The sequence below is a fragment of the Meleagris gallopavo genome, chromosome 4 (assembly GCF_000146605.3).
Source record: "Meleagris gallopavo isolate NT-WF06-2002-E0010 breed Aviagen turkey brand Nicholas breeding stock chromosome 4, Turkey_5.1, whole genome shotgun sequence".
NCBI lineage: Eukaryota > Metazoa > Chordata > Aves > Galliformes > Phasianidae > Meleagris > Meleagris gallopavo.
In genome coordinates, this window is record NC_015014.2 from 40,591,509 (window position 1) to 40,602,214 (window position 10,706).

General features: G+C 35.9%; 1 protein-coding gene across 1 annotated transcript in view; it reads right to left on the reverse strand.

Annotated features, from left to right (window-relative positions):
* Positions 1 to 10,706, reverse strand: part of SORBS2 (sorbin and SH3 domain containing 2) — a 137,346-nt gene that overhangs the window by 99,060 nt on the left and 27,580 nt on the right. Inside the window, 1 exon segment of the mRNA XM_019614819.2 lies at positions 3,474 to 3,542. The gene's annotated coding sequence lies outside the window, so the exon portion shown is untranslated.

Here is a 10,706-nt window from a genome sequence, read left to right on the forward strand (position 1 = left end):
AAAAAAAAAAGAAAAGAAAAGAAAAAAATACTTCCCTTGCCTTTATTTCACACCAAGTACCTGCAATACCAAGGAACTCCCAACATCAGTGAAAAGATGACAAAACCTCAGGGCTGAGCTGAGTTGGCTTGTGAAGATTTAATATTCTCTGCTTTTGATAAACTCCACATGCCAGAATTTTTGATACATTCATTTTTATGCAGCTTCTTAATTTTTTTCCTTCCTGCATTATGTATAGGAATTGCTCATTATGCATTTAAGTGTTTACAGTGAATGACATTTAACTATATTCTATTTCAGTATTAAAAAAAAGTTAGTGGTATCTTTCTTGAGATGAACAGCCATTACTCATGGCTGTAAGTAGAGACTCCTGACCCCAACACACATTTACCTTCTGCAATTAGTTAAGAAACAGCTTAAAAAATATAGATGATGGAAACCTTCCAAGATTATGGGAGAACATGGCATCATGTGCAATATCAAATTATTTGTGGGAACATTGCATATAAGTGACTCATATTGCATTACAAGTGATAGCAGCACTAGCTGCTCCAATAAGACATAAATCAAAAGGAAAGCAAATACTTGTCTATAATTCTAAGAATTGGAAAACTCTTTGTTAGTCGCCCTGTGAGTGGTGTGCCCCAAGCTTTCATGTATCTTCTTTTGGTACTGCTTTCTATAACTGTCAAACATTGCAATATAACATAGGCTATGCTTATTAGAGAAAGCAATGAGAATGGACACATAGGTTACTGAAAATATTTTGCTAAAAAACCAACAAATTCAGAACAAAACAGCCAACAAGAACAGACAAATATGCCAAAGCTTTCACTATTATTTAGAAAGATGCAGTACAGTCCTTGAAGAGAGAATTTACAAGAAATTTCTTAATAAACGAGAGATGTACGTGAAGATGCCAAAGCCTGCTGTCCCATTTCTTGCAGAATGCCTAGAGACACAATCAAATATGTTCAGAAAATTATCCCAATTCTTAGATCCGGATTCAGTTACGTGAAGAACCTAGATACGTACTAAATTGAGTTTAATGTATACAGCTTTCAAAGAGTATGTAACATACAATTGCCTATGGCTCAGAAACCTCAAGCTGGCCTAACTCCTAGCTTAAAAGTTGCTAAAGCAAACTATAGCAGAAAAGATAATTTTTAATTTTAAGAACAGCATAGCTCTAGCATTTTACCTAAGCACAGTTTACTAGTGCAGGTATGGCTTACTTTTCTTTCCTAGAAGTACCACATCTTCCTGCTTGATGTCCCTACAGACTTTAAAGGAATTTCAGAAATTTCAAGCTCACTCTCTCATCTGGGAGAGCATAGAAGAGGCTGTGTTTCTGTACTGAAGTCAGTAAATTCTGGCAGCAGAGACATGGGCCCTGGCTCTATAACATTTTGGAAGCAGTTTGGTCTATGTGATAAACAGAAGTGTGCCTCTGTACCCTACCAGTCAGAGAAACCTAAAAGGAAAAAGCATGGAAGTGCAACACATTTAAATCATAGAGCTCTCTAACTCTTTATGTAGGGTTGGTTTTTTGTTGTTGGTTTTTTTGGGGGGGTGTTTTTTTTTGGAGGCTAAATATGCATGTGTTTAACATCTGACCAAATTCTTTGTTAAGATTCTAGAATCAAAGGCAAAGCAAGGAGTTTGGACAAGTGTTTTTAAATAAACAATCTGCACACACCCAACTTCTTGCACTGCATGACTTTTTGAAGCCAGGAAAAATTATGCATTCCTCTGCACAGATCACAAACACCACAACATGTGGGAATACAAACAAATTCTACTGGGTGATTCCATGAACTTGCAGGAACAAGATTCCATTTCATTTTTTTAATATGGACTCCTTAAAATGTATAAATAGAACTAGTTTATAATGGAACTAGTTTAACAACTCAATGCAATATTGAGTGTAGGTAACTATATGGCTATAGCTATGTGCCTCCACCCTGCAACTGCATACATATAAAATATATAAACAGAAGGAAACCTGCATACAAACATAATATAAACCTATACACAGCATACCAATGTCAAACATCTGAAAGACTGTGATTCAGGGCCATGAATTGCTTCTTAGAATGCACTTGATATTTTCATTCAGAAGAAAATGATAAGTAGCTTAATACTGGAGAAAAGAAACTAAAACTTTCCAAATGTTTTAGGAAAATCTCTGGATAAAATTACAAACTCTGAGATTATAACACTTCTGCAGCTCAAGAGTTAACACAATGTCTTCTGGACCAGGGACAACACTCGATTTTTCCTGTTCAGGTGACAGCAGTTAAATCTCATGGGTTGGTTTAACTCATGATAATCTCTTGAGCCAACCTCTGCTAAGAAAAAACCCAGACCTAATGCTTCTGTAGAAGGCAGTGAGAAGCAACATATGAAATAGCTGCAAAAGCCTACAGACACATTTATGGAACAAATTCCAAAATGCCATCTAACAGCCCAGCTAAGGTCAAAATACACAACAAAATTCTGAAGATGATGACAATCAGCATATAGAAAAAAAATCATTTCTATTTTTGTTTGTTTGACTGATATAGTAGTTTGAAAAGGAAGTTAAAAATCAGAATCACTGATGCCATCTGAAGAGAGGCATATAAGTGGAGAGAATTTTTTTTTAAAAAGTACATTGTCTATACTTGTATATTTTTATTTGCCATAACTTTTGAGTGCAGCAAATTTAAATATAATTCAGCTATAAAAGATGGCATGGTATCAGGAACTTCATTTATTTCAGATCACTTATGTCTATCATGATACATAAATCTGTCGTTCTGAGAGGCATACTGAACAAATTCAATATACTCTATTTCAAAACTGTACGTATGATTTGTATCTCAAAATTGAGTTTTTAGAATACTTTTTTTCAAGTAGCTTTGAAATATTTCAGTGCCAGCCATTTCACACAGAAAACAGAAATGAAATCTTAATCCAGTACTCCAAAATTCACATTATTTACATTATGCAAAAAACAGCAGTTAAGGGCTCCAATTCTTAACACAAGTTACTCTTCTTGCAAAATTGAAGCAAACTCCTTTGAGATGATCAAAAAGTTACGCCACAAAGGTAAAAAGCCCTTCACTGAACTTGCCACAATCACGTTACTAAAATATCTGCATCTGCGCCATTGACCACTTGAAAGATTGGCTGATCATATAAATTTATGTACAACTTGCCAACAAAAGGCATTCAGAATGGAATGGAAACCCAGAGTTTATTTGAACATTCTAATAGTGAAAAATCATTTTACTCTTCAGCTTTCACTTCTGTTTGTGAACATAATGTCCCTGTAACTATACAGGGTTACATTGCGTAATGATTTCCTATTGACCAGTTAACTGCATGGCTCAAAACAAGTCAAGGTCGTATATTTTTATGCCAACCCACAGCTATATCCCTGAAGTGCTCCATCAGTCACGTAAAATAGGACAGAATATCACTGATACCTTGTTAATGAAGAATTTGCTTCAAATCAATGCAGTCCTCTGATAGGCTCCTACTGGAATACACAAGAACTGAAGAAAAAAAAAAAAGCAAAAAAAAGTTGAAACTTTATGGTTCAAAAAAACCTTAGTGTTTTTTCCAATAGTATAATTCATAAATTCATAACCAAAATATATCCTTCCCAGGTTCATAGAATCATAGAATTGCTAGGTCGAAAAAGACCTTAAAGATCATCGAGTCCAACCACAACCAACCACACTACCCTAACTCTAACAACCCTCCACTAAATCATGTCCCTGAGCACCACATCCAAATGGTTTTTAAACACATCCAGGGATGGTGACTCAACCATCTCCCTGGGGAGCCTATTTCAGTGCTTAACAACCCTTTCTGTAAAGAAGTTTTTCCTGATATCCAACCTAAACTTCCCTTGATTGTAATAGCTGAGTATAATTTGGGACAGCCTTGACCAGTCCATAAATGAGTACACCCAAGGGCATACAACAACATGCACTTACTGCTTTTCCAATGAAAATTAGTGATGATATTTGCATATACTCAAAGAAAAATCAGATGTAAATGGTGTATTTGTATAAGCAAATTGACCAGCATATCAGAAGTGATGAATGCAATTATTATCATATATATGAAATGGTCTGTATAATTACAGGCAATGTTTGAAAACACATCCTGTATCTTGATAAATGTTCTGTATGCCTCTGTGCAAACTACTACTCAATGTGACCTCAAGCATAGGTCTTTTCAGATCTTAGCCATGTCTTAACATTCACTAGTCCAGCTGTCATGAATTTTGCCTTCCAGTTATTGTTCACAGATGCTCATCAGACAAGCTTATTCGTATTTAGTTATGAGGTGCTACTAGTTCAGCAGCTGTCCTCAGTGAAAAGTTTTTAAATAGTGGCTGTCGATATTAAGCCCATATTTCTAAAGGAAATAACATTCTTGATGAGGGGGAAAAAAAAAAAAAGGTTTCAGCTTTACAGAGATCTTAGTTCTCACATTTTTCTTGTCCTTAGGGTGTGATTTTAGGAACACTAATATGGTCTCTTAAAAAGACTGCAGGTCCCTCTTTTTTTTTTTCTTTTAAATGAAAGAAAGATTATTACTGTCTTCTGAAGCACACTTTCATTATATCAGCAACTTCAATGCTACTTATTTTGTGTTTTCTACTAAAAAAGTAGATTTTTATTCTTCTCTTTAATAAAAGTTGCAGTTCTTTCTTCACTCAAATTCTCTTTAAAGATGAATGCAACATAATATCCTACAGATCAGCCTTAAAGGAACTATATAAGGTCTGTAACTCAGAACACTGACCAACTTGTGGATCACAGCTAACTGACATTTGCTACAAAGAGGGCCTTTCAGTTGAGAGGTACATTAGAAATGAACTCTTTTGAGAAATGCTGAAAGAGATGAGTGCCTCATCATCAGTTGTTCACAAGAAGAAATTGGGAAATAGATAACAAACATACTTGAAACAGAGAAAATCGCTTATATGAGATTCACTTTGGTAAACATGAAAGAGAAGGGAATCTGGTTGTATATAGCTCTAGGCAATCAGCAGCTCCAAAAAGTAAGGTAGCTTCTAATGCAAGAAGAAATTCTAAGATTTGAGGAGTCTCCTAATAGGCTCTTCATGCTCTTCACGCCAACACTGGAGATGGTGGACAAAAAACTTCAAAGTTCAATGTCTACCTTGTAAATATAATTGCTGCCATTACTTGTAAAAGACAGTAGGTTTTGCATTGACCTGCTTGACTGAACTTAAAACATTGACAAACTAACAAAAAATTCTTTTTCCTCCATGTGGTTATGTAATTCAATCCTACGTATGACACCAGGAACCACAGAATACTTGCCTAGACTAGATAGAGTCAGCAATCTTCTCAGTAACTGTTGATTTGTACAATTCTGTCCCAGATAGAAAAGTTTCCATGCACAAATCTCTATGCCCACTACTAGCAGTCATGCAGTTTCTGCATTTTCTGAATTTGCCTCCCATAAAAACATCAAAAGTCTATTCTGAGCATCATCAATGTTAAGTTACAAAACATATTCTTACTATATCTCAGGTAAAGTTGGTCAAATAGAATAATGATCGTACAAAACTTAATAAAAAACATTCCCATTCTGTAATGAAACACTTTTTGAAAATTCTTTGTTTTCAAGGGCCACAAAATTCCCCACTCACTTATTTTCCTTTAGCAATTACCTTATCTGATCCGGTATCATTCTGAGATCCTCATGTTACTAGCTTAGAGCACTAGGAGAGTTAATACAGTTAATTAGAAAGCACTCAGGAATCATGCTCAACAGGATGAAAAGCACCACAGAAAAACCTGCATTGAGTCCCCTGAGAATCTGGAACCAACCTTTTTTTACCATGAAGAGCCCTCAGTGACAACACTGCCAAGCACTTTTAGTCTGGCTTGCTTACAATTGCCTCATGCTAATACTATGCCGTCCTTGTGCTAAAATAGTTACCAGATTAAATGCACTAGGGAGATATGAGTGCAGACAGCCTGCTGTCACAAACAGACCATACAAAGCATTTAACCGGGGAGAGAACACCTAAGGGTCTGCATGCATTTGTTCCATCCAAAGATAGTGCTTGTATTACAGCACCCTTATTAAACCTGAAAACCTGCAATCCCTTCTCAATTGTTACATGCTGAACAATGTGGGCCACTGACAATGACAAACAGAAGTTACTCAGAGAAAATTTTAACAGCTAGCACTTCAGGATCTCATGCATGGATGCTCTAATTTTCGAACTCATCACTTTACTAGCAGGGATGAAATTACTCTCTTATGTTCTTAATGACTAAGAGATTGAAACTCAGATACCATTAACATACTGCACACACAGCAATCAGGCCACTCACAAACACTATTTGTTCTCCTTTTGCTCCTCAGTTTCAGAGGGACAAAACAACTGCTTTCTACAACTTCAGTGGTATTCCATGCACTATTTTAAATCTCACTGACTCATTTCCATCACTTCCATTTACATTTAAAGCTTTGAAAGGATGCCACAGACTTCAATACTTAATTTTATCTTCATTAGTTTGCAAAGATAATTTCTTTGAGGTTTGGAGACAATCACAGAAATTAATTTCCTTTGAGCACTGCTTCATGGGTTTTAGTGACTGCTGGCCCTCATTTTGACATTTGTCATTAAAAAGAAATCACAGTGCCCTGTTTTAAATCTGGAGACACTATTCTGGAATTAACTCCCCCCTACACACAAAAATATGATTGCAGTTCCACCCTCTGAATCCTGAAATGAAAATGAAACCTCAGCATATATCTGGAGAATGTTACACAGCGATGAGCAACTCCAGACCACCACTGGTTGATAAGTCTTTTCATTCACCTTGATTGTACCATACTTGTTTGGTTTGTTATCATGGACTACTACACCAGAACACTAAAGATGCCGTGCACAAGATCTTCACATGTAAAACACATCATCTCACTTACCAGCTTTCTAATACTTGTATTCATTAAATGTGACAAGTGAAACTTTAGAACATTTCAGGAGGCATAATATTCCCAGGCAATTTAAGTTATCACTTTAAAGGGGTAGTCTTTAAAATAAATTTTGATTCCTATGTGTAAGGACAGTGGGAAAATGACATAGTAAGTAAATAAAATTTCTATTTAGAAAAATACATTCCACAAGAAAAAAAATCTCTGTGCAGGTTTATTCAACCATGCATGCCTCATGTTTCTACTACAGCACATTACCCACAAACAATTTCTCCATCACTGAATACACTCAGTTCATCAGTGCTTAATAAATATTTGAGCCTAATTGAACCTAATGACTTTGTCAGCCTTTGAGATGTCACTGCAGACCAGCAAGAGCCTTTTTTTCCTCCCATTGACTTTTTTTAGGGCACCACTTGATTTAGAAGTAAAATTATGAGGACATGCTTAAAGATAAATGAACATGGAAAAAATCTGTTTTCACTATCAAGAAATACCAAAAGGGGCAAGGAACTTATGCAAACCACGTTGCTCTCAAGAAGACTGGATTAGATACATCCCAGCTACCAAAAAATTCTAACTGATAATCAAAAGCTGCTCACCATCCCTGGGCATTTGGCACATTTTCTTCCAATAAATTATACCTTTGTGGTATAACTTCTGGTGCTTTTCTGGCACCATTTGATGATATCATCTCTGTTTAATTTGAAACATTTATGAGAAGCTTGAAAATATATTCCAATAGTCCCATTCTCAGAAATTAGGCTAGTTCCAGAGACAGAATGTTTAATATTACATTCTAATTTCATTTTAAGGGATTTTATTTTGAAGTATTTAATTGCCCTCTGTTAAATGGCTGATACTGGTAATACTGCTGAAATGTGATGTTTCTGGAATTTCTACATGCATGCAATAAAATAAATTAAAACTACTGTAGATGCCTGATGAAACAACTTAAAATGTTTAGATTAAATTTATTTTAAGTACCTATTTTTTTTGCTAGAATTGCCTTACATAAATGATTTAGACTAATTTTCATCTCTCAACTTAGCTTGAGGGAAGAACGTCTCTGACTTTCTTCCTTGACTCTTTTGTATTTTCTTCTATCATTGCTCACATTCCCTTTTGCCTACTGCATAAATTCCAAGATTTCCTACCTGTAGCATCAAAAATTTCTAAACTTGACAAGAATGAAGTCTGCAGTAAAAAACATTACTGTGATCGATATGAATAAGCAAATTCATTATGCACTGTACAAACCTAAAAATATTTGATTTTTGGTATCTGACACTGCTTTTAATATGATTCATGGGGTCTAAATATAAAGCCACTTTCATGTTTATGAATTAGTTGTAATATAGAAATTTTTCACGTACTCGACTTGAATAAAGGTTTGCAGAAAGTCTGTAAAGCTATATTTATATTCTAAGAGGACTATTGATTATATTTTTTTATTTATTATTATTATTTTTTTTTTGTAACTTCAGTGCAAAATTATCAGAACAGTAACTTGAATCCATTAATTGTCCAGTTTTTCCCAGAGAGCAAATTTTAACTGGAGGTGTAAGTGTACTGCTATCACCATTTTTTTTCTGGTACATTTGTACTTTGAATTTTGCGTTTCACCCTTTTTCATTTTTCCTTTTTTCTTTTTCTTTTTTTTTTCTCCTTCTCCTCTCTGGATGATAGGAGACATGGTTGTGATTTATTTTAGAAAAACATTGGTTAACCTACCACTGCATTAGTGAGCTGTATATCAAGCCAAAGACTGGTTTTGCATAGCTCGATTTTATGATTTGATACAAAAGCCAGCTAAAATCATGTTGTTATAGAAGCAGTACTTATGACTTAACAGCAACCTTGTAACTACCCTACCTACTATCTGGGGTAGTACACAGTTGCCTTGACAAAAGAATAAATGTATATTTAACTCCACCCAGAGGATTGGGAAAGCTGACAATCATCCCAGTTACATACTGTGTTGAATATCCCATGGCTTGCCATTTATCTACCAATTTTTACTGTACAGTGATGTAAAACAGCTATTGTCTAAACCAGACTTTTTTCCTTCACAAGGTCACTTTATTCACCTGACTGGCTTGAAGAAAGTGCTTTATATTACAAAGTCATTATTTTGATCACCTAGCTCACAATTGCAGCAGAATTTAGGACACTAACAATATGGGAAGATGTTGCTTATTTCAGGGGGTTTCTTTGGTATGTTTGGTAATTCTGTACCTCATGACTAATTTATCTGTGTACTGCTCTTGTGCTGTCTGTGCTGTAGCAGAGAAAGGAGTAGTGCTAGCAATTTTTTTTTTTTTTTTGTAGATGTCATCAGCACCCAAAAAGTTATTACTTGGAGAACAAAAGAATAAAGGCACTGTATAAAAAACAAAGTTGCCAAGCCAGATGAACACCAGGAAAAGTCAAGACCTTGGCCCCCAAGCTAACACCAGTAGCTATATTCTCCATTAAATGCCTTGGTCCCCAGCTCATTCAAACACATTAATTGAGAGACAAGACAGGTCCTTCCCATTAAGCTGCAGTTAAATGTGTCAGCTGTGATGCCCTGCCTCACAGCATCTCAGACTAAAGAAGTCTGAGTGCTGTCAAGAATCAGACAGTTAAATCACATCACAAAAATATTTTGTATAGGTGCAAAGAAATTTCATATGCATGTTTTCACTTCACACGGTTGCTTAGGCTCAGGCAAAGATAATCTCTGAATGACGGTCCTGATTGTATACACCATATATCAGTGACTCCCTCGAATCTTTAAATCATCTGCACATTCTGAGGTTAAGGGAGAAAAAATGTTTGTGCGGGCCATGCAGTGGCACTAAGGGAAGTAACTCAGGCTAACTTGTACTGAGGACAGCTAATTTTCCCCAAGTTTCTTCCCAGACAAATGTCAGAATCTGGTGGCCCTTTGACAACACTGACTGTTCACATGTTCAATTAGCCACCTTGTAAGAACATTCCAAGCAGGCTAGTGTTAGCGTTTGCCAACACCATCCTTAACTTCTGCTGTAAAAGTTAATGATAAGGAGAATGTAATAGAAGTGTTAATGGAATTTAAGCTTTATTCCTCATGATGATTTTTAGAATGAGTACTCCATGGAGTATAGATGTGGTTAAGACTACTGATCTGAAACAAGTAGGAAGAGAACAAAGTCATTTTTCTGTTTCCTCCAAAGTTATTGAAAACAAGTCTTAAATTTGAGCCAACCCCGCATAGGATGCATTTTCTCTATTGCTTTCACTTCCCTTACATCAGGTCTACTGATCACTTGATGTGGGGTGAGTTGGACTCATCTATTGGCTCAAATGAGAATCAATCCTGGTAGAAAGACCAAAATGAACACTCATTTTTGAACATATGTTTTCAGTTAGGTAAGTGTTATACTGACTTAAAATTGATTATGTCAGTATAATAGTAACCGGCCTGCAGTTCACATGCATTTCATATCCAATCTGGGCATTCACAGAGAATAAGAGTTCACTACATCTCTAGCCTAATGTGCTTAATTACTCAACTGAAACTAGCAACTACCCAGGCAACCATGTTTGTCTGAGACAACAGTGCCAACCATCAACCTAACATTTCTGACCAGGTCAGGAGAACTTTATCATTCCAAAGAGCTGAAGGCTGTGCTGCCATTCAGCGAGACCTGGACAGGCTGGAGAGCTGGGCAGTAAGAAACTGGATGAGGTTCAAC